The sequence below is a fragment of the Neovison vison genome, chromosome 2 (assembly GCF_020171115.1).
Source record: "Neovison vison isolate M4711 chromosome 2, ASM_NN_V1, whole genome shotgun sequence".
Taxonomy (NCBI): Eukaryota; Metazoa; Chordata; class Mammalia; order Carnivora; family Mustelidae; genus Neogale; species Neogale vison.
In genome coordinates, this window is record NC_058092.1 from 204189488 (window position 1) to 204212688 (window position 23201).

Here is a 23201-nt window from a genome sequence, read left to right on the forward strand (position 1 = left end):
TAAAATCGAAGGAAGACCGGCAATGAGATTAACTCAATGCAGAGGCATTTAAATTGCAAGTCTCACTGCAGATGTGATGGCATCTTGAGCCTGGGGACATTGGGGTACACAGTCTGCAGATGGAGGTCAGTTATGAGGGAGACAGAGAGATGGAGGGACAATAGAGAGACAGATGGACAGAGACAGCAGCAGCAAAGAAACAGACACAGAGAGAGGTCATTACACTTGCCATCCGGTCTCTGCTATTCCCTATCCCAGGGTTTCCAAGCAGGCAAACCCCTGTGCAACCTGGCATTCATTAAAGAAAATGTCTCAGATGAAGCCAAAAAAGAAACCTCCAAAAAAAAACATTGTCTTAATGATATCCTCAAATGGCAACTGTTCTCTGAATCTTAGAATCACATTTTGCTGATTCTGATCCTTCAGGCCAGCTAGACTCACCTTCACTTCATACTGTCTCATCCAATAACAGGCCATATGACTGTCAGGAGCTATTCTTGACCATCTATCCACACTAGTTTCCTGGGCCGCTGTCACCAGGTACCACAGACTGGTGGCTTACAACAACAGACATGTCTTGTCTCACATTTCAGGAGACTAGAAGTCCCAAGGGAAGGGGTCAGCAGGCCTATGTTCCCTTTGAAAAATGAAGGAAAGGAGTGCCTGGGTGGCTCAGTGGGTTAAAGCCTCTGCCTCCGGCTCAGGTCATGGTCTCAGGATCCTGGGATCGAGCCCTGCATCGGGCTCTCTGCTCGGTGGGGAGTCTGCATCCCCCTCTCTCTGCCTGCCTCTCTGTCTACTTGTGATTTCTGTCAAATAAATAAATCAATTAAATCTTAAAAAAAAAAAAAAGAAGAAGGAAAAATGAGGAGAATCCTTCCTTGTCAAAGTTTTTGGGGTTTGCTGGAAGTCTTTGGTGCTCCTTGGCTTACAGCTTGTTGTCACAGGTATTCTCTCTGTGTGTCTCTGTCTTCAGTCATGGCCATCTTATTAGAAGGTCACTGGTCTTACTGGGTTAGGGGCCCACTCTCCTCCCATATGACCTCATTTTAGCTTAACCTAATCACATCTGCAATGACCCTATTTCCACATCTGAGATCCTGGAGGTTAGGACTTCAGCATATATTTTAGGAGGACATAGTTCAACCCACAGCGTCATCCTCTAATTTTTGCCTAATTTCTCTACTATCTGATTATATCCATCTGGTTCCTGACTCATGATTTTCTTGCTTATATATGACCTAGCTTATCTACTCTGGGTTAGGTGTCAGTATATGGTTGGTACAGATGTGTGAGAGAGAGAGAAGCATCCTCTGACTTCTGGGAACATGTTGGGTATTATGGTTGAGGCCTCGGTGTTGTTATGAGCTGTCCTGCCCTTGGCCTTCATATTCTCTTGTTGAACATAATCTCGCAAAACATCAATGTCAGACAAAGCTGCTAGGAACACGATGAATCGAAACAAAAACACGATCACTCTATAATCATGTCTGAGCACAGAACAAAACACAGACGTTGTCCAAACCACAAAAGTGACCAAACTTCCCTCTGTCTTAGCTAATATGAGTGATTGCTGCTTTATCGATTATGGTTCTGTATTTTTCTAGTCTTCCTTCCATCCAGATAAGGTTAATTAAAACAAATCATTAAAATTGCCCCCACTTCCTGAGAGCATCTGATCCAGAACAAGACCCCACTTCATAAATGCTCCCAAATGGCTCAACACAGCCTCAAATCTCAGAGTAAAGCCTTTCTTGCGCCCTCTTCCTGAGCCTCCCCCTGTTAGAATGCTGTACATTCTCTCTCACTGCAACAAGCAATAAACTCAACTTGTTCAACTATGAATGTGCTTCTGATGGTATTTTCCTGGAGGGCACTGACAAGCATTTTAATAATGCATATTAGCTGAAATGCAATAATTGAATTAGGAAACATGCTTTGCATGGGGATGTATTGATCTATCAAGTGATTCCTAGGGGAAGCATTCTACTTCAGACAGAAAAATACAGGTGCAAAAACCGGTATATTTGCAGAAGTATTAATTGGTATACAAATCTGATGTTCGAATGCAATCATCTCTCTCTTGATTATCAAATCAAATTCAGCTCAATCTTTGAGATATCAGTTTGACATCAGGTTTAGTATCTATCTTTGGTGGGGGGGGTGTCATCTTCCTTTAAAGGGTCAAAAAACTAGAAAACTTATTTAATCCATGAGGAATGAGGGCCACTCAACTTTCACAGCCCGCTGTGGGATGGGAGGGGGAAGTGCTGAGATCTCACAGCTGGCCCCTGCTGTTCCTTCTGGCTGCCTGGTGGAGTTGTACTCGAAAATTCACCTTCCTGTATCAGATCAGGCCATCAGCAATCTGTGATGATGCAAATCCCTCAGTGCCTGGAGCCACTGAGTGTGCCCCTTATTTTGGTTCTGCTGGTCACATCTGTTAGTGCTTGACTCATTCAGTCCCAGAGACTGCCATTCCACCCATGTGGGTACTGGCCTCTCCAGGAGTACTCTCAGAAGTGGGTCAAGTGCCTCTCCCTTTGGGACTGAAACTACTCTTCCTTTTCCCTCTAATGAAACCTCCTTTGCAGGATGGGCAGCTCATGCTGAGAGCCTCAGATGCAAAGGTGTCTTTACTCTCATTGCCGCTGTAACTCCCCTGTAACTCCCCATGGAGTGCTTAAATTCCCATTCCTTTCTGGAAGGGAAGGAACCTCTATGTGTCAACTCAAGGAACCATTCCCAATGATGACATGGGGGTTTCCAAAGCACTCTCTCAATAGACAGAGAAGAATGAAAAAAAATTTTTTAAGATTTTTTTTATTTGTTTATTTGACAGAGAGAGAGAGAGGGAGCACAAGTAGGCAGAGAGGCAGGCAGAGAGAGAGGGGGAAGCAGGCTCACTGCTGAGCAGAGAGCCCGATGTGGGGTTGGATCCCAGGACCCTGGGATCATGACCCAAGCCGAAGGCAGAGGCTTAACCAACTGAGCAACCCAGGTGCCCCGAAAGAAAACATTTTTAAGACATAAGTTAAATGCTTGATGGGGATGTTGCTGCATGCGTGGGACACAATGACTTAGAGCTGTTTGCTTCTGAGGGGCTGCTCACTTGGAATTGTTCCCACCGGACACTGGGTTCTGTGGTACCAGAAAATTTATCAAAGCATTCTGCCAATCTTATATACCACTCCAGACTTTTTAATGTTAATGAGACTGGTTGTAGTCAAAGCTCATCAACATATTATTGTCTTCAGGTTGAAATAATAAAATATTCTTAAAAACATCATTTTTTTAAACTCCCTCTAGGGAAGATCACATTATCATTGGGAATTAAAATCTCCTCAACTCCTAGCTCTTCATTCCTGGAGAAACAATCATTTTTATAATGTAATTTAAAAAAAAATGTGATGCTACCTATACAATTCTGTCAACAACCATTTTACTATAGCAGGTAACACTACTGCTCATTTTAAATCCTGGTCAGGGTTTTGGCTATGACTACCTGTTTTCCCTCTTTCTCTGGTTGCTGACCTGGTGGGGTACCTCATTCTCGGATATGGATTTCAGTAGCGAGTCATTGGCCTCTGCCCAAGTCTTTTGAGGGGGACAGAATTAGTAGGTTGCTCTTACCTAAATGAGGGTCTCTGTCACCCCAGTTACAAAATAAGCAAAGTCTATTCTACAAGGCTTTGTGCTGGCACTGTCAGGGGGAGAATATTCTGCCATTATCATCAACAGACAAAACAGAAAGAGAACCCGACAGGATGGGACTCAGAAGAGGTTCATTTTTGCTGGAAGCAGATAGTTGTTGAGGACCCAATGTAATCCCCTGGAGCATCAGTCTGTAGGCACCTAGAGGGCAGAGCAGGAGCAACGGGAATATGGGTGAAGGGTAAAGAAGTCAGAATTTAACTCCTGTCCTAGTTTTGCTTTGGCTTCCCACCAAACCTGGAGTTTGTCTACAAGAGTACTTAGCATCCTTTATAATGATGAATTAAATAAAGGAAATAAACTGGGTCAAGTTGGTTTTTTTGTTTTGTTTTGTTTGTTTGTTTTTAACTTGGGTTGAATGATATGCACTCTCTTTCCAACTCAGGGCACAGTCTCCTAAATGTTCCAAAACACTTTGAGCTAATTTGTGTAGTACATACCCATCATCAGCAAAACCGGGAGACATGTTAGGTCTCTGCTATCACTGATATCATCCACTGGAATATGATTTCAGTCCTGGTGAAATCCGATCATGATAATGACAGAAAAACACATTTCTCCCATGCTCTCAACTCATTCTCTGTACCTGCACGGTATTTGTTTCTGTTCTCTTCAATCAGACGAAGTGCAGAGAAAATCTCATAGGATAAGCACAACATTCCTTTTCTTCTCTACACCAATACCAGTGAAAATCAAACTCCTGGTTCTCTGACAAAGAATATGTGATAGGCATATTGGCAACAAAGCCCATGTAATATATGCTTCTTAAACTAAGTGCATGCACTTAGATTTCACACAGTAGCAGAATCTTTAACCATTTTCCCCTGCTTAACATGTCGTATTCTGATAATTACAAATGTTTCCATCTGAAGATTCATCACTTCTAAAATTCTTATTTACCTTACATTATTCAGGAATCAGAATTAAAATATCTCTTCATTAGAGACCCACCTATAATAAATTTTCATTTCAGGGCAAGATTTTCAGTGAACAGAATAAAAGAAATATTCTTTCTAGATGTTTCACATCATTTATAGTTTTATTATTTCATTTGCATTCATTCATTCATTCATGCATTCATTCTGCTTCAGCTGTGCCTGCTGTCACTGGCACTAAAGCCCCTGTAGGTCAACCTCTCGGTCAGGTGAACCTCCTACCTTCCACTGGAAGGTGGGAGGAAGAATGTGTCAGTTGCCTTAATTTAGGGCTGGGGAGGCCATCTGGAGATCTAATTCCTCTGCCACAGATTTTTAACTAATCCCCACTGGTTTTAGACCCTCATTTCCCCCTGCTTTTAGAAGTCCTGGTATTTTCTATTCCTGAAATTTACAGAGGTTCAGTGGAATGAATCTGCTTGTCCCTTATTGGCTTCCTTCCTTGCAACCACTTAGGTTCTCTCTTGTCCATCTGTTTTCCAGTTTCCAAACTGTTACCTATTCCTTTATTTCTATGATCTCTTGTGTATATGTGTATGTGTACATTTAGATTTTGCCCTTTTTTTCCCCTTTACTATCCATTTAGTGGGATTACAGACAGAAGTGTTTTTAACATACACGGTAAATCTGTTGTTTTACTAGAAATCCCATGTACTGATTAAGAAAAAAATCTTAAAAAATATTTAATTGAAATATAATTGACCTACAGTTTTATATTAGTCTCAGCTGCACAACATATTGATTTGACAATTCTAACATTTGCATTTCAGAGCTTGACAAGATTGTATCTTTAGATAATAGATTCAGTGACATGGGTCCCTAAAATAGTGGAGACAGGATTGAAGACTCTACTAGAGTAGTGTCAGAAGAGGGTATTTAAATTTTGTCCCAATTCTTTTTTATTTTTTTTTAAATTTTTATTTTTTTAAAAGATTTTATTTATTTATTTGTCAGAGAGAGATCACAAGTAGACAGAGAGGCAGGCAGAGAGAGTGAGAAGGAAGCAGGCTCCCCGCTGAGCAGAGACCCCGACTCGGGACTCGATCCCAGGACCCTGAGACCATGACCCGAGCCGAAGGCAGCGGCTTGGGTGGCTCAGTGGGTTAAGCCACTGTCCCAATTCTTTATGAAGTATGTAATCACTAGAAAGTCACTTAAACTCTCAGATGCTCATTTTCCTTTTCTACAAATTGGAGATAATAGTTCTGCTATGTTGTGTCACTGTGAGGATTAGAAATCACATATACAAGTACAAGGCTTGGCATGTATCAGATACTGACTAAAAGGTAGTGCTTATATGAAAGCCCTGGGACACAGGCGTTACCTACAAAGATGGGCCCCAATGATCCCCACCTTCTGGGGCTCACAGGTTTGGCTAATCTTCTCTCCTTGGACTAACCGCCTCACTTTTAATAAATAAAATATGACAGAAGTGATGGCATGACACTTCTGAGATTAAGTTATAAAATGATTGCCTTTAATCTTTAGTGTGTTCTCTCTCATAGTCTCTGGCTCCCTTGCCCTGGGGGAAGGCAGTCACCGTGTTGTAAGGCAGCCCAGAGGAGTGGCCCACATGGTGACTGACGAAGGCCTGCCACAACCACATGAGGGGCATTCCGATGAGACTGGAACTCTCGTCACCAGTTTGATGCCACTTCCTGAGAGACCCCGAGTCAGAAACACCTAGTGAAGCTCTGCCCAGATTCCTGACCCCCAGAAAGGGAAATAATTAGTGTTTGTTCTTTTAAGCTGCTGACATTTGAGGTAATCTGTTACATGGAAGTGAATGGCAAATACATAAGAGGCATAGTAGCTGAATTTTAGAAAAAGAAAATATTTTCTTCCTTTTTATGGAAATTATTTGGAAAATTTCTATAGTAAGTTCATATATAACTCATCTTAAAACTGTATTTGGTGTGTATTGATGTGTGAAGTGATAGGGAATTTAAAGGAATTTTAGGAGGTAGACTTTGGGTTCTGTTTATCGATCACAACCTTGCATCTCAAAATATGTCCAAGGAACATGAGTCAGCTTTTCGAAATTCTCCAAGGAATCTGAGAATTGTGGTCTTTAAGTTTGGGAAACACCAATGCCTTCTTTCACTCCTGAGATTCACAACAAACACAGTTATGTTACAAACTCTAGAAATCTGAGTGGAGAAAGGGGAACCCTCTTCCACTGTTGGTGAGAATGCAAGTTGGTGCAGCAAGTTCTCTTTGGAGAACAGTGTGGAGATTCCTCAAGAAATTAAAAATAGAACTTCCCTATGACCCTGCAATTGCACTACTGGGTATTTACCCCAAAGATACAGATGTAGTGAAAAGAAGGACCATCTGTACCCCAATGTTTATAGCAGCAATGGACACAGTCGCCAAACTGTGGAAAGAACCAAGATGGCCCTTCAACGGACGAATGGATAAGGAAGATGTGGTCCATATACACTATGGAGTATTATGCCTCCATCAAAAAGGATGAATACCCAACTTTTGTAGCAACATGGACGGGACTGGAAGAGATTATGCTGAGTGAAATAAATCAAACAGAGAGCCAATTTTCATATGGTTTCACTTATTTGTGATGCTAAGATTTCTAATAGAATAGGTTAATGGTTTTAACAACCCGCAGTCCTCTTCAGGAAATCATTAGTTACTCTGACCAACAAAATGCTGAAATCCTGGCTTGTTCCCACAGCGGCCTGGCTTCACTTACCAGCAGCTACTTTCAGATGACTTAACCTTGCCTCAGTCCCCAGGCCCTAAGGGTTCAACCTTTCCCCAGAGCAAATATTTTGTTATAAAATAACAAGAATTCAGTGTTATAATCACCAGATGGTACTAGCTGAGCAGGTTCTAATCTGATGACACAGAAGAAATTGTTCCCAGTCTCATTCTGTCAGTTCCCATTTTATCATTTGCCTCCTAATTGTTGAGTCAATTATTGCTCGATCTCAATAATTCACTTTTTTTTTTCAGAACCGATAACCACCCCCACTCCCCTCCCCCAAGAGTATATATCAGAACCACGCCCATTTAAAACTCCTCACTAAGTAGTTCAGTTCTCCAAGGAGGACTCCCCTTCACTGTGACTTGCAGCCTCCCTGCTAAATATTGTATAATGTTTTTGCAACATATTGAAAAATTCTTTGGAAATGTTTGCACATCTCTTTAGTACCATTTGCAGCAGTGTGTGGCAGTTGCTATGACAACTATCTTTAAAATTAAAAAGAGAAATTAAAAGTTTTGCATAACTGGAAGGACTTTCTGACATTAAGTGTAAGATGTTAGGATTTTCACATAAACTATATCTTAGTATGTAAGTTTGTTCTTATTAGGGCAAGATTTTAGAAATCATCATTGGAAATGTTATTCCACCAAATTTTCTTCCCATGTCAGCTCTGCTAATATCATTGTCCAAGAAGTTTTTATAAAAAAAAGTCTCCAGCTTATATATTTTATGGAACATGCTTGGTTAGCAAATTCTCTGTGGATGCTAGCAACAACAATCCTAAAAACCATAATAGTGGTGGTTTTTTTTTTTTTAAGATTTTATTTATTTACTTGACAGAGAGAGATCACAAGTAGGCAGAGAGGCAGGCAGAGAGAGAGGAGGAAGCAGGCTCCCTGCTGAGCAGAGAGTCCAATGCGGGGCTCGATCCCAGGACCCTGAGATCATGACCCTAGCCGAAGGCAGCGGCTTAACCCACTGAGCCACCCAGACGCCCCATAATAGTGGTTTTTATTAAACAGTCTGAGTGGCCTTGTGCTATATGCTCCATCAGGCATCGATATATGTATATTAGAATATGTAGGATTTTGTAGGATCGTCATGAGAAGGAAATATAATTGTGCGGTCTTAAATACACAGTTAAATTTTGTTTGCACGACCGTCTGACAAAATAGCTACTATACTCTCCCTCTTACCCATAAAGAAGCTGAAGCTCAGAGAGGGGAGATCACTTTTTCGGGGTCCTAAAGCTAGTGGACGAGAGAGCTGGCATTCAAATCTAGGTTTGTTTACTCCCAAGCTCAGCTGTTAATAATTACACATTTGTATATACTTAGTGTTTGGTTTGCCACTCCTTGCAATTCATACAAGGGGTTACTGAGGTGAGGATGGGGCAGGAGGTATCAAGGGAGAGGCTCTCTGAGACATCGCAAAGTCTCCACACTTTCATTGGGCAGACACAGGCCATTAGGGAAATTCAAACCAAAACTACCATGAGATGCCACTTCCCATTTTATACTAGGATCACTATAATCAAAAAAAGAGAGCGTTACAAAAACTGAGAAAGATGTGGAAGAATTGGAAGCCTCGTGTGTTGCTGGTGGGAATGTAACTTACGTAACCTCGGTGGAAAACAGTGACGTGTTTCCTCAAGACAACTCCACACAGAATTACCATAGGACCAAGCAATTTGCTCTGGGTATATATTCCAAACAACCGAAATCGAACTTCAAACAGATACTTGTACACAAATATTCATTGCAGCAATATTGGAATAACCGAAAGGTGGAAACAATGGAAATGTCTTAACAGATAAATGGATGAACACGGTATGGGATATACATACAATGAAATAATCTCCAGCCATAAAAAGGAAGGGAGTTCTGACCCATGCTGTGACAGAGATCCACCTCAAAAATAACGATGCTAAGCTAAACACACCAGGCACAAAAGGACCAATATGGCATGATTCCTCTTATATGGGGTATCTAGAAGAGGCAAGTTCACAGAGACAGAAAGCAGAATACAGGTTAGGGTGCTGAGGGCGGGGGATGGGGAGCTCTTACTGGTTACAGCGTCTCTGTGTAGGGGAATGGAAAAATTTTGGAAATAGATAGATGGGGGACACTGAATTATCCACTTAAAAATGGTTACAATGGGCGCCTGGGTGGCTCAGTGGGTTATGCCGCTGCCTTCGGCTCGGGTTGTGATCTCAGGGTCCTGGGATCGAGTCCCGCATCGGGCTCTCTGCTCAGCAGGGAGCCTGCTTCCCTCTCTCTCTCTCTCTGCCTGCCTCTCCGTCTACTTGTGATTTCTCTCTGTCAAACAAATAAATAAAATCTTAAAAAAAAAATGGTTACAATGGCAAATTTTCTTATAGAGAAGTTAACCGAAATTTAAAAAAAAAGTGTTCCAATTATCTTTACTGTAACTACTAACCAACCTTTCCTCAGCTATCCTTCTTCAGCTTCCTGCCAGGCAATTCTAGCTTTAGTGTTCTTTTTTGTCATTATTCTCTTTACCGCATAGTGTGTCCAGAAAAGTTTCTGAGAGGGCCGGAATTTCATATGTGGATCTTAGAATTTTAGAACTGGGATGAATTTAGAGATTACTTTTTTAAATCACTCTGTTGCTGCTTTTTCAAAGTTTCAGTCCTCAAGTTAATCCACGTACTTCTAGCGCCTGTTGTGTTTCATACAACATGAAAGAAAGGAAGGAAGGAAAATGAAACCTTACATTAGAGTTCATTTTATTCCTCAATCTATCCATTCATAGAAAACAAAATTTGTTGCTGCCTGCTTGGGGTTATGGATAGAAGATGCTGACAAGGCGGTCCTTATCCCCCAGGAGCACAGAGTCCATGGGAGGAGAGAGATCTAGAGGAATATTCTCAGCACAATGGAGTGGTTGGTGGTAAGTACAGTCTGGGAGGCAGGGTGACACAGCTGGCCAACAGGAGAACTAGACCCCAGCCTCTCAAGTCCTGTCCCAGCTTTATTCTTGTACCACTTGGAAGTACTGAAAGATATAAGTTCTGTTATGTCAATAACCTCCCTCCATTAAAGACTAGAATTAGGCCAAAAAGGTTACTGTGGGCCCCACCATCATGAGAACTTTTGAAACTGCCTGACATCAGTCCGCTTCATAACTTAAGTGGCTGATCCTGTACCTGGCTATGGTAGGATGAGAGATCTCTTTGAGAGATGACGTCGGGATTCAGGATGTTCTGCATATTTAATGGACTTGAAGTGTTCCTCCCAAATTCATATGTGACAGCCCCATCCCTCAATGTGGGGATGGGGCTTTGGGGAGGCAATTAGGCTTCGATGAGATTGCAAGGGTAAGCTCCCCATGATAATATTAGAGTTCTTGTAAGAAAAAGAAGAGACACCAGAGCTCTCTCTTTCTCTCTGCCATGTGAGGACCCAACAAAAAGGCAGCCCTCTGCAAGCCAGGGAGAGAGAGCTGTCACTAGGAACTGAATGAGCCAGCACCTTGATATCAGACTTCCCAGCCTCCAGAACCATGCAAAAGAAATGTCTGTTGTTTCAGCCACCCAGACCATGATACTTTGCTATAGCAGCTGAACCAAGAGCATGTACATGAAATGGGAGGCTGCAGGTTTCTGGAGAGGTGGTGGGGCCTGCTTTGTCCGTTCTAGGTTTAGGAGAGTGGGAGACAGTTACCAGAGTGCCTTTTATCACGAATGTCAGTGCGTGAAGTCAGAAGGCGAGCTTCACACCCTGGATGGAGTAGGAAGGGGAGAGAAAGGTGGGGTCAGGGTAATAAATGCAATGTGCATATTCAGCCAGTAGTTTATGAGACAGGAATTGAGAGCCTGAAAGGCTGAAATTAAATAGGCCTGAAATTAAAGAGAGGTGAGAGAAAAGGGGAAGATAAAAATATGGCAAAACAGGAAATAGATGGACACATTTCAGATGTAGAGCTTCTGTCTACACCTGTAGAGGCTGAGATGGGACATCCTGCAGTCCAGTTATCATCTCACCTGGATTTCACTCTCTTGGCTCTGCCACCAGCAATGAACCTGGTTCCCTGTTCCAGGGCCATGGCTTTACCTGCTTTTCAAAATGGCGCAGTGGCCACAAGTCTGCTTCCTCAGAAGCCTTGGAGGAAGGTTGTGAACATCACGGGGATGCTCTACTGTAACCTTGGCTCTAAAGACGGAAGAAACCAAAGACGTATTCATGAGTCATCCTTACCATCTGCTCATAGAACATGGTTGGAATTACTTTGTTCCTTTTCCCTCAAGGGTCTCCCTAGTTTGGCACAGGCCAGACACTTCAGAAACATACATAAAGTTCATTTAATTCACCCAAATATGATGGGAAAGATCTGCCTTATCCTGAAAACCTTTAGCTAGATCAAAGCTGCTTATGTATGGTTTATGTATGAACACTAACAATCCTCTGAGTGCCATTGAAATTGCTGTGTTTTAAAACTGACAAATGCTGGGAAGTTAAAATTGCAACTACACACACTGCTTGCAATTTTATGTTCTTTGCAAATTGTCATCATGCATATTTCTGGAAATCTGAGGGATCCCAATTTAGAAGCTCATTTTTCTTTCTTTCATCCTCTTTATTATTCCAACCTTGCTCTAAACCAGGCTCTATCTTCTAAAGAAAAGCTACAAAGGTCACTCTGATTCAATTTTTTTCCTTTCAGAAATTCAGATTGCTAGGACTGTTTATATTACATTGCTTTTTAAATAAGGTATTGGTGGGGCACCTAGGTGGTTTAGTGGTTGGGTGTCTGTCTTTGGTTCAGGTCATGATCTCAGGGTCCTGGGATCGAGCCCCACATCAGAAGTCTGCATCAGGCTTCATGCTCAGCAGGAAATCTCCTTCTCCCTCTCCCACCACCCCCCACTTGCGTTCCCTCTTTTGCTGTGTTTCTGTCAAATAAATAAATAAAATCTTCAAAAAAAAAAAGGTATTGCTCTTTCTTGATTCTCTAGTTTTGATAGTAAAGAAGATCCCTGGCTGAGGAGGTAGAAACAGATTTATTTATTTATTTATCTATCATTATCTTTCTTTCTTATTATATTTATTTATTTATTTATTTATTTTTACCACGATAGTGTCGACTGAATTCCTTACCTCTCTGAATTTCAGTTCTTATTAGGAAAATGGGAACAATAATTCTAGCTTTACCCACATTGTTGAGTTGCTGAGATGATTAAATGAAGTTACCAGATATGAGCAAAGCTCTTTAAAGAAGAAAGCACAACTCTAAGAGTGAAAAACACAAAAGCTTAGTTATTTCACTAGCTACCTCTTCAAATGAAGATCAGTTGGGAATCTTCTTCAGTTTGTGTTCATGCTAGTCACTAATCTCCATACTTGAGGAAGCTCTATGAACTCCACAACAAATAAGTGAACAACATGTGTAGACAGGACTTTTCCTGTAAATTTCAGCAATTGAGAAAGAAGTATGAAAGAGTAGTACATAACCCTTAATCCCCAGACTGACGGAAATGGATTACACAAAAGAAAGGCACATCCATCCAAGAGAGAAATACTCCAGAGTTCTCTAGAGAGAACTAGAGAGAAAAGTCCTTACTCAGAAAATCGCAGGAGTCTAAAACTCAACTCTGCTTTTCACTTGCTCTCTCTTCAGTGGAACCATATTTTCTACCAACTTAACACAATGCCTTTCCCATACTGGGGAGGGACAACTGCTGGCCAGATGGATGTACTCAAACACCAAGGAAATCTATATTGTCTCTTTCTAATTAACCAGGTGCTAAATTAATTCATGTGTATATATTAGAAGAATCTTCATGTAATAAGTGGGGAGGCGAAAGGATGAATGGGTGGAAGTGTAAGGTAGATACAGGGTAAAATGAAGAAGAAATGATAGCATGTTAAGTGTGCAGAGACCCTCACTAATTATAGACACCAATAGGGCAATGTAAATTTATATATTTTATGTTAAAAATGTAAGAGTAACCATTAGAAAAAGGACAAAACATTGGAAGATTCCAAATCACTAGGTAGAAAAAGGGGGAAAATGGATAAAAGAAAGGTTTTGATCAGTTAACAGAACTGATACAAGAACTAGAGATAAATTAGCAAATAGAAAAGAACTTAAAAATAACTGCTTCACAGAGACATCTGGAAATATATTATCACCATAACTTAAAACTATATTGCAATGCCAAGTAAGCTATTAAAAACCAAGATAGCATTGGGAATTTTGGAAATTAAAAACATAAGTCCCCCAAATGTAAAGTATCTACTCATGGCTGAGGATTAAATTTTTTTATCTGGAACGTAAAGTGAAGTTAACCCCTTTTAGAAGAAAATGCAAATAGACAAAATAATAGAGAAATAATGGAGAAAATCTGTAGAGACATAGGAAATTATACCACAGGTCCAATATTTATATAAAGGAGTTCCAAAACATAGGCATTAGAATGTGAGGGGAGGACTAATTAAAAAGATGACTAGTTTTTCAAGCTAAAGAAAGTCACAGATAGGAAGAGCTCACCAAGAGCCAAAATGGGAAGAGTGGGGTAAACATACAGGTAGGTGTATAGACAGACAATAATAGATACACAGATGAACATCCTGATTAAATTTCAGATCCACAAACATAAAGAAAATATTCTCAAGGATTTCAAAATACAGAAAAGCAGCTTATTTACAAAAGAAGTAGAACCAGATGAATATCAGACTCCTTGCAGATCTAGATATTAGAAGGCAATCAGAAATGAGCTCAGTGTTCTCAAAGAAAAGGAGTTTAGCATTTTATACCCAGCCACATTAGCATTCACATGTAAGGGTACATTAAAGATATAAATTGGCAAAATCGATCGTCCACAGAAATTTGCTAAAGGATTAAGAATATATTACAGCAAAATAGGGGCCCCCTGGGTGCCTCTGTCAGTTGGGTGTCCAACTCTTGGTTTTGGTTCAGGTTGTGATATTGGGGTCTGGGGTTGGGACCCAAGTTGGGCTTCCTCACTCAGTGGGGAGTGTGTTGGAGACTTTTTCTCTCCCTTTCCTTCTGCCCCTCCACCCTGCATGTGCACATACTCTGTCTCAAATGAATAAATATTTTTTTAAAAAGAATATAAACCCAGCAAAATAAAAAAATGAATGAAAGAACAAGGGAGGCAGGAAACAATAATGAACAAAGAAACAAACAAAATGCATAGTTGATCCAAAGTACGTATTAAGTTATAATACACAAACAACCAAATGCAGCAATCTTCATGTAATAGGTGGGAAGGCGAAAGGATGGCTGGGTGAAAGGGTAAGGTAGATACAGGATAAAATGAAGAAGAAATGATTGCATGTTAAGTGTGTAGAGACCCTCACTAATTATAGACCCATGTAGGGCAATATAAGCTTATATATTTTGTGTTAAAAACGTAAGGGTAGGGGCGCCTGGGTGGCTCAGTGGGTTAAGCCGCTGCCTTCGGCTCGGGTCATGACCTCAGGGTCCTGGGATCGAGTCCCACGTCGAACTCTCTGCTCAGCGGGGAGCCTGCTTCCTCCTCTCTCTCTCTGCCTGCCTCTCTGCCTACTTGTGACCTCTCTGTCAAATAAATAAATAAAATCTTTAAAAAAAAAAAAAGTAAGGGTAACCATTAGAAAAAGGACAAAACATTGGAAGATTCCAAATCACTAGGTAGGAAAAAAGGACAAAGTTAAGTCAATCAAACAAAAGATAAATAACAAAAATGGTAAAAAAAGAAGCTAGCGGTCACAATATAAAATTGTGAGTGTAACTCAACTGTTTTAGTAATTATAGCTGTATTCATGGATTAAATTGTAGTATTAAAAGGTCAAGGGGCACCTGGGTGGCTCAGTGGGTTAAAGCCTCTGCCTTTGGCTCAGGTCATGATCCCAGGGTCCTGGGATCAAGCCCCTCATCGGGCTCTCCACTCACTTGGGAGCCTGCTTCCTCCTCTCTCTCTGCCTGCCTCTCTGACTACTTGTGACCTCTCTCTCTGTCAAATAAATAAAAAATATCTTAAAAAAAAAACAAAAGGTCAAAAAACTCAAGATTATTAAAAAAAATTCTATCCTATTATTTTAGTAGGAAATATACTTAAAAAATAACAGAGAAAAGTGGGATAAGAAGTTATGAAAAATATAATAAGCATATGAAAATCACAAAAACTAGGAGTGGCAATATTAATTTCAAACTAAAATTCAACTCCTCAAATATAAATACTTTAACTGGGCAAGGGGAGACATTTCATATTGATGAAAGACATAAGCCACTTTTGTTGATTTTATAACATTTGAAAATTTATGATGCAAAAATTATTAGAAAAGTATCATTCAAACTGACAGAAATCCACAAATTTAATAGCAAATTTTACAGGTTTCTCTAGAAAATCAATAGATTGATTAGAAAACAAAGTAAGTATAAGGGTATAGATAATGATATCTAATGCACTAGCCACTAGACACATATGGCTATTGAGCCCTTGATATGTGGTTAATTCAAATTGAGATGTGCTGTAACTGTAGAAACATACCTGAATTTTAGTGACAGTACAAAAGAAAAACAATGTAAAATATCTAATTATTAATTTTATACTGATGAATATTAAAAGAGTAATATTTTGGATAAATTGGGTAATGTAAACTATATCATAAAAAATCAATTCCCCTATTTTTTAACATGGCTACTAGAAATTTTAAAATTATATATTTGACTCACATTATATTTCTGTTAGTCAGCATTGGTACAGAGGATTTTAGTAACACAAAATACTTGAGCTAATAGACCTATCCATCTGTAGATTAATTTTTCACCCTTAAAATAGATAAATGATTATATTCCAATATCCATGAAATGCTTGCAAAAATATATGATGTATTAGGTCTCTTGGAAAACATCAATATATTCCAAAAAACAAAGTCAAAATCAAATGCAGAGCAAATTAACATGAAAAAAATCAAGTATGCTCCCCTAAATGTCATTATGATGGTTATTATCAATCTAAATAATCTTGTGTTAATACATTTGAGATATACATGGACAAATCATGGCCATGAAATGCCTGCTCGTCCATAGACTAGCACTGATTCTTTATAAGCCACCTTGAAACTTTTGACTTTCAAGATGCCTTGGTGATAGTGACAGCTGACTGAAAGCTGCAGGGAGAGAATATGCATAGGCCAATGCATAGGCCAAGCAGGCCCACAATGACAACAGAGCACTTACTTGTCAATCACAAATGCCAGATTCTATCCATCTTCCATTCAGACCCAAGTTTATTAAGCATGATCTCTCACCAAGATCATGAGCTACACTAAAATGAGGAGACACATGTTGGTGCAGGCTTTAAGAACATAGACTTTGGCATCAAGTATACTTGTGTTTGAACCCTAAGTCTGCCAATTATAGAGCCTGGACAATTTCCTTAATCACTTTGAGTTTCAGTATCCTCATCTTTGAAACAAGTATAATAAAAGTAAATTAGATATAACTCATGTAAAAATAGGCTGGACAGTCCTGGCATATGGAAGTATTTAAAGAGAAAACATATATATTGTTATTTCAGGAATTGGGTAAAATAAAGGATTAAAGGAATTCTAGTTAGAAGGAATAGAATGAGGAAAGACATGAAGCAAGAACCATAATAGTGTTTTGGGGGAAATATAAGCAATTTGATGTAATGAATGACAGGGAGGGGCAGGAAGAACCATGGCATGGAAAACCTTTAGATGGCATGTCAAAGGGCTCAAATTTCATGCAGTGATGGGTAATTTTTGAAAGGTTGTCTTGACAAGGAAAATTTTTGAAATCTATGACAAGGACAGATTGTATTATAGATAGACAACTTTCTTCAAGAACTGGTAAATGGATTGCAGGAGGTCATATGCATATGAATACATACGTACACTTACATATATATTCCCATACACATGCACACACACAGAGGCAAAAAATTAATGAAAGTTTGTGATTAATTATAACTGGGGAAGGAGAATAAATTAGATCAAAGAGATCAAGTTATCACCAGATTCTGCCTTTGATGATAGGAGAAGGACATGCTTATGACAAAGATAAAGGACATGTTAAGGAGAGCACAATCGGAAGGGAAGATGAAGAGCTTGTTGGGACTGCTGAGTTTCATGTCTCAATGGTCATCTAACTATAAAAGGCTAGCAGGGGGATGCCTGGGTGACTCAGTGCGTTGGGTGTATGCCTTCAGGTCATGATCTCAGGGTTGTGGGATCGAATCATGTGTCGGGCTCCTTGCTCAGTGAGGAGCCTGCTTCTCCCTCGGCTCTGCTGCTCCCCCTGCTTGTGCAGTCTCTCTTTTTCTCTCCAATAAATAAATGAAATCTTTTTTAAAAATCTAGCAGGAATTTGTTTAATAACATTCCAAATCAAGGGAGGGTAGTATTGGCTTGTGAATCAGTGATATACTTGGGAAACTGCATAAACTGTATAAAACAGTCTCAGTTTTAAGAAAACTGAGGGGCACCTGGGTGGCTCAGTTGGTTAGGCGGCCGCCTTTGTCTCAGGCCATGATCCCAGGGTCCTGGGATCGAGCCCCACATCAGGCTCCCTGCTCTGCGGAGAGCCTGCTTCTTCCTCTCCTTCTGTCTGCCACTTTGCCTACTTGTGTTCTCTATCTCTCTGTCAAATAAATAAACAAAATCTAAGGGAAAAAAAAGGAGACTGAAGAAGTACAATCAAGATAAGAACTGCAGAGTTTGATGCAACAGAAAGTGCAGGAAAAGAGTATCCCAAAAGCAGAGCATTGTCTGTAGGATGAAAGACAACAAAAATGTCCACTGAGGATTGAAGTATCCTCTCCTTTTTTTTTTTTTTAGATTTATTTATTTATTTATTTATTTGACAAAGAGAGATCACAAGCAGGCAGAGAGGCAGGCAGAGAGAGAGGAGGAAGCCGGCTCCCTGCTGAGCAGAGAGCCCAATGCGGGGCTCAATCTCAGGACCCTGAGATCATGACTTGAGTCGAAGGCAGCGGCTTAACCCACTGAGCCACCCAGGCGCCCCTGAAGTATCCTCTCCTTTAAGAAAATCTTAAGCCACTAGATGATAAATTTGAAGGAAGAAGAATAGCATGAATGAAATCATAAAGTATTAAATAAAAGTGGGAAAAGTATTGGCTGAGTGGAAGACAAAATGAAATCTTGTTTTGGTGATTAAACTACAGCCTGTTGTACATCTCAAGTCAGGGATTCCACAGGCTCAGCAAAATCCACGTGGTCAAACCTGAACTCAGGTTTATCCAGTTTTGTGTATGGGACTTCAATATGCTTACAAAGGGACTTCAATATGCTTACGAAGTGGGGAAGGGAGACAGTAAAGACAATAATGTTGCAAACAGAGGAAAAAGAAAGGATAACTATCCTAAAAGAGAGATGGGAGAAGATTATATCAAGATCATACTGAAGAGAGTGTGTCCCACAACCGATGGAGACAAACCTCATCCTCTGAATTTTGACAATTGAAGGAGAGGTAACAATCAGTTCTGACTTCTGCCTTGCTGCTCAAAGAATATCTCTTGTGGTGGCTTCTTAGAGACAACTCCTCATTCCACCTGCTATGGCCTCCTCAGATCTGGATGTCCTCCTGGAATCTTCCCTCCACTAACCTTCCTTTTTTTTTTCTCTCTCTAACATGGTGAAATAAGATAAATATGCACTGCTCAGTAATTAAAATATTCTCTCAGAGTCACCCAGATGAGTTGGAGCTTTTAGAAATCAAAGCCTAGAAGGCATAGTTTTCTTTCTGCTTTCTGACTAGTATTATCTATCACTAGATGCCTTGATTATAAGCCCTACCACGTGCTTAAATGGGAAGAAGGCATAGAAGGAGAAAGGGAGATGACTTGGAAATAAAAGTTCAAGAAATCAAGAAGTGGTTCCAAGCAAAAAGGTGTCAGAAGTTCAAGACAAAGTATCTAGATATCTACACAAAGGTCCAAGTAACAGGTACAGGGTAGCAGAGTCAGCAGGCACCTTGGTACTCATGTCTTTTGAGTCATCTGTTAGGTCAGTGCTTCCTGCCTTGAGTAAGAACTCATCCTAGAGTGTGAAGTTTCAGTCAAATATTGGGCCAAATGGGTAAGTAAGACACCAGTGTGAGAAAAAAGGAACATGGAACAAAGTAGAACTTGACAAGGTGATATTTCTCTGTATCCTACTGGTTGAGAATTAGAATCAGACAATATGAAAGTTGGAAAAGTCCCTAGACCCAGAAAATACTAGTAAAATTTAAGCATCGAATGTTAAATGTTCAGGCTTGTGTGTTAAGTGTTTTATATCCATATAATCCTAAAAATCAACCCATGAAATTGACATTATTATGTCCATCAGACAAAGGAAGAATCTGAAACTCAGAGAAATCAAATGATCTTCCCAAAGGCGTTCAGCTCAAAAGTCTTCAGTAAATGTTTGAGAGAGAAATCAAACCTACATATGGAAGATTATAAAACCCTAGATTCATGTTCTCTTGATTTCTACCATATCACTTAATAGCCTAACATGGATTTTCTGTTACTATCTAGAACCTACAACTTCAAAAATGTTCTAGTGCAGTCTTACTACTGTGGTGATGTGGGAAGTCACGTGCAGTCACACAGCTTTCATTTAACGTTCAATACATTTCCAGATTATATACACTGATATTTTTTCTTAGAACTATGGGTAAATCATTCAGCACCTAGAAAATGTGTCTGTAATCTCCCTGGATTCTGTTTATTTCTGGCCAGCAAGACACAACTCAAATCACACTGCTTCAGTTTCTAATTTAATGGAACATTAAGCATCCATTTCTGGTACCTAAATTATATAGTCTCTGTTATTTATAGAGCTTACATGGAAAGTATTTAACTTAAAAATGGAAATAAAAATAAGAAATGGATGGGTGCCTGCTATTGAGTCTCATAAGTGGTCCTATAATATTATTAAATCCAGTAGGTAATGAGTGTTAAACAATTTACATTTTAGAAATTTTAAAATAAATGCTTAATTACTTCCTTCTGCTAATGAGCTTCCAGTTTTTCTTTTGTGTTCCAAACATGTGCTTCTGGAAGTAGGTCAGCTATATTCCATATAATATTCAGACATCTCTTGTTCTTGGTTATGGTGCTATAGAACCCCTTACTCCGTCCCTCCCTCCCTCCTTTCTTTCTTTCTTTCTTCCCTCCCTCCCTCCCTTCATCTAAAGAATACAATATATTGTCTAAGAAAAGATGGAATTAAACTCTTCTCGTAATTAGACAAAATGTGTCCTCTCCTCATCTAGGGGAGGAAGAAAGGAAGAAGGACAAAGAAACTCACACCTCATGAATAAATTAACAGGTTTGGAATCAGACAGACTAATTGTCACCTCAGCTCTGCCACTAACTGCTTCCTATCCAGGCTTTGGACTAGTCTATCAGTCATGTCTTAGCAGGAGACAGATGATTAAAGTGATTGAAGAGAGTTTCAGAAAGGGATTATTTACAAAGTTGTAGGAAAGCTAAGGAAAATCAATAAGGAATATAAAATCCCTGGCAACTGGGGGAGATTGCTACTATCCCTAGTGCACTGGGCTATAAGAATTCTGTGAGACCTGGCAAGAAAGTGCCAGAAGAATAAATATTCCACCCTCCCTTTTTCCTACCCCCTGCTTTCCTGCCCATGTCTCCCTTCGGCTGAAGCCAACTGAAAGAAGACATGGGAACCCATAGTGCAGATCATAGACATCAGTCTCCCAAGGCATCAGCCAGGATGGAAAGGGGGTAGAGTGCAGATATGGAAGGGTAAATGGAAAAAAATTCTGCACACTGATTACCAATAACAATCCCCTTGTAGGAAATAGAGAACAAAAGTGCCCATCTCAAAGTTCTTTTTTGGTTTGGTCTTGTTTTTTGATAATTGAAGGAAAGGTAATGATTCCAAAAGACTTACGTAACCTCTTGATACTTATTTGCAAAGCAGTGCTCTGCCAAAGAAGGAAACTGGCACTACTATGAAAATTCCTGTATTAATCTGGCAACGTTATTTCTAAAATGTTTTTAAGTCAGTCCACCCATTTATTGTCCAGTCCCCATGAGCTAAATTTGGGAAGTGGTGAGCCAGGCCACCTAAAAGCACCCAGGGTGGTAGCAAGGCAGAGTAATCCTTTACCACATTGCTAGTCTTTAGCTTCTAGAAGGTGATGAAGTGCTGCTCTGGGAGGTTTGAAAGTGTGAGGTTTGATTTCTTTATCAGAGCTTCTAACATGAAAAAAGTAGTTTTTTAATTATAGCCAAGAAAAAAATGAAGCACTCAAGATATGTAATAGTGTCTTGGAGGGCATATTCTTGTCCCCAGCCTCACCAGGCCATGAGAGCCAATAGCAAAGGGACTAATCAATATTTTTACAGCTGGAGGCACTGATCACTTTTGGTTTCACCCAGATGGGAACATATTTTCAGCTTATAGGAAGGAATTCTCTGAGGTTTTAAATTCCATTCTCCTGGGTTTGTAATGATAAAGGTTTTATGACATATGTTTTAATTCTAAGTCCGAGAACATTCAAAATAACTTATCTAATTCCAGCAGGTACATATTAAAGCCCCAAGTTTGCTATATTGACACGATCATTGTTTGCATTTAAGAATGAGGGGGAGCCCTTGGAGCTAAGATGTTGGAATAGTAGATGGTCCCTATGCTTGCCTTGTCCCTCAAACACAATTGATACTTGGTAAATATCAAATCATTCTGAATATTCAAGAAATTGACCTGATGACTGACAGTACAAAATGCACAGCTAGAGAGAGAAAAGAGATCATATTGTGGAAAGTAGGAGGCGCAGAGACATGGTTTAGGAGAGAAAGAGATCCTGGGTGCTGCAGAGTAGAGGGAGTCCTGATCACAGAGAGAGGCCAGAGAGAGAGGAGTGAGCACACAGGGCATCACTCAAGGAAAACACTTTCCTAAAACCATTGACTAGGAAAACAAGAGAGGCTTATTTGTATGAGTTTTTATAATGAGCAGGGCTCAAAGACTGGAATTTTAGAGGTCCATGGCGTTGCTGATGTGGAACCTGACAAGTACAGCAATGCTCCTGTGAAAAAAGAAGGGAATAGCCCCAGAGCAAACAGTGAAACCTGAGGATCCCTGGAACACACTGGGTGGGAGGGTTTACCCTTCTTGGAGAACATCTGGGAGAGGTAATTCTGTCTCTCCAGGGACAAAAGAGCTGATGGGTGCCATTTTCCACCATAATCCCTCGGTATAAACCAATTTCAGTAAGCAGCACTGTGCCCACATTGGTAGCCTAAATTGCTTACACCAAGTCCTGCCCCTGTGCTTTGATGGTGCTGCTGTTCTTGGGCAAGTATGCCTAAGAACAAATGCAGCAGGCCCCTCCTGCAGAAGACCAACACATACCCCCTACATGCAACGTATCTACTGACCAAGAGCTCTGCCAGAGCTTCTGCTCTAGTAGAAATAGCATCAGGTGTCTTTTGACAAGCAGACCAGAGCACACCTGGTTAAAACTCACCATACTTTGGCCAAGGTCCAAACACTCCTTCCTGCAAGTAGGGAGAAATTTTGCAGAGGACTGACCTGAGGCAAAGAGCACCAAAACACAGCAGCAGAATGCATACAGTGTACACCACAGACACTTCCAGAAATGCCAGTCCCTGGGCAGTATATGACCTCTTCTTCGTAAAGCTATCAGTCTCAGAAGATGGAAACCTAACAGGTTTTCATAACACACAGAAGAAAACAAAGGCCTAGACAAAATGCCAAGATGGAGGAATTCATTCCAAAAGAAAGAACAAGAAAAGGTCATAGCCAGGGATCTAATTGAAACAGATATAA